The 2,235-nt window shown below is 48.2% G+C and overlaps 1 long non-coding RNA gene across 1 annotated transcript in view; it reads right to left on the bottom strand.

Moving 5' to 3' along the window:
• LOC110297126 overlaps nucleotides 1–2,235 on the bottom strand; it is a 7,633-nt gene that overhangs the window by 1,073 nt on the left and 4,325 nt on the right. The window contains exon 2 of the long non-coding RNA XR_002378251.1: nucleotides 1,028–1,180. This is a non-coding gene — a long non-coding RNA (uncharacterized LOC110297126). The remainder of the gene's footprint in view (nucleotides 1–1,027; nucleotides 1,181–2,235) is intronic.

Genomic DNA, 2,235 nt, shown 5'->3' with positions numbered 1-2,235 from the left:
GTGAAAGTAGGAGAGGGACCTGGAAGGCTTCTGTATGGAGCAGGCCCAGGGAGCCTCAGAATGGGGANAGCTGACTGCATCTGAGGAGGAGGTCTCTTGAGGGGAGCAGGGGACAGGGTGGAGTGACAGAGCATGAAGGCTGCAGAAGAACTGGTTATGAGCCTCACAGAANCCACACAGCAGGGACAGTGGNGATGGAATTCAGGATGGGACCCAGGGCCAGGCCCCAGCAGGAAGAGCATTCAGTTCTCCTGCTGGAGTTGGGGCTCATTGAGAATGCTGGCTTCATGAGTTTAGGCCATGGTGGGCAGAGACTGCAAGGTTTAAAGAACCCCAAAGGGTAACCTCTAACAATTGTGGCTTTTGGACTAAAGTGCTAAACAGAAAACTCTGTCTCAAAAACAAAAACAAAAAAGTCATCTGATGGTCATTTCCATGGTGAAGTCTGTCCCGTCTGTCATTCTGAGGCTGGGTCTAGGGGTCGGGAGAGNGATGAGGCTGCTATGGGCAGAGCTGGGCTAGCCGTGCTGACACATTGACAACTATGAAGTGCTTTGACTATGGTTTTGAGTTGTTCCTTTCCTTGCTTTTTTTTTCTCTTTGAATTGACTTTAGTTAACTATAGCTTACTTGTGAGTGTATACAGACTAACAATGTAGTTTTCTGACTCGCTGAGCAACCATGTGCATACACCAAAAAGAAGAAAACAGGACCCTGGCAGGAGCCTGGTCCACCTTTCCCACTTCCTTCCTCTGAGACTGATGCCCTCTTGCTCCCACCATCCCTTCCTCACTGTCTTTAGCGTTCACCCCCTAAGTGTGCCTCCTGCCATGATGTACTTCAGCACTGCTTGGGTCTCATTGTCTTCAAATGCAATGGTTAGGTATGTAACTTCCTTGACTTAGCATCTGCGAGGTTCATCCCCACTTGGACGTGCAGCTGTCTGATGGGTTGTTACACCCGGGGAACTGGGGGAGTGGGGGAGGGCAGGCAAGAGGGGTGAGATAATGTGACAGCAGTACAGTACCACACCAGAGGGCAGAGTCTTCTCTTCTCATAGGATAAACCACACAGGTCCCATGGGCAAGACTGAGGACAGGCAGCCGAAGACCCAGAGAGATGGTGGATCTCATGTTTGAGGTAGTCATGGTAACTCATGGTGATGATGGGATAGAGTCAGCTGTTGGAGGAGGGAAGCAGAGAGAGGGTTAGAAGCTGAAGAACAAAGCTTGGAATGGTTTAGACATCACGGAAAACAAGGATGAATTGAGTCTTGTCCTCATTGAGGGCCCAGCGAGGAAGAAACTGAGAGAAGCTCAGCTTATTTTGACCTCCATGAATCAGGAGGACAAAGCAGATTTCCCCTTCTTCCTTCTTGACCTAGCAGACCAGAGCGTTTCCCTGGCGTGATCTGGGGAATCATGGTGGGGCCAGTTCATGAAGCTCCTTGGCCTGCCTTCCTTGGTGGATCAGGCATGGCTGGCTGGGCTCATTGGGAATCCTTGACTTCTTTTGCCTTCTCAGACCCATCCATCCCAGACAGCCTTCTTGTCCAGTGTTGATTTACACACTCACCTTAGGTATGCAGGAATCTGTCCCAGTGGTGCATGCCTCCAAATATAAACAGTGAGTGTGTGCGATTCAAGTGTGGAGGGTACAAGAACAAAATTCTTTACGGCTCAGAACTATTTAAAAACTTAATAACATCCACAGAGTATCTTAACTGGCTGCTCCAAAAGCCTTCCTTTTAGGCACATATTCTAATTAACAACTGCTGCCATGAAAAGATATGGTAACATCATTGATGAGGGCAAACCCTCAAGAACAGCCCTCGTGAGACGGAGGTTGAAGACATTCCAGGCCAGACACTGAGTGTCATTCATTTTCATTCCCAGTGTCATGTTTACTCTGAATTTCTCAGTTGAGCACTATAGTTTGCAATGCTATATAGCAATGAAGCATGCTTCTTTCTTTTTAAATAAATTTCTGAACCCTGGATGTTGTCCCACAGGGAGTAGTGACTCTGTTCTTAGCATTTCCCTCTCTTATTTCTCATATGCTGATCTGAACAGACCTAATTCTTTGCTTGATTCTTCTTCCTAGTCATCTCTACTGTTGAGTTCCTCTGCTCTGTCAGGTCATTGTGCAAGAAAGGGATCCAGAGAGGTGGAGACAGACAGAGAGGGGGTTGACATACAGGAGAGAGGAGGAGGAGGAGGAGGAGGAGGAGGAGGA

The sequence above is a fragment of the Mus caroli genome, chromosome 6 (assembly GCF_900094665.2).
Source record: "Mus caroli chromosome 6, CAROLI_EIJ_v1.1, whole genome shotgun sequence".
In the NCBI taxonomy this organism is placed as follows: Eukaryota; Metazoa; Chordata; class Mammalia; order Rodentia; family Muridae; genus Mus; species Mus caroli.
The sequence above is the reverse complement of the archived record's forward strand: the minus strand, read 5'-3'. Positions and strand labels throughout refer to the sequence as shown.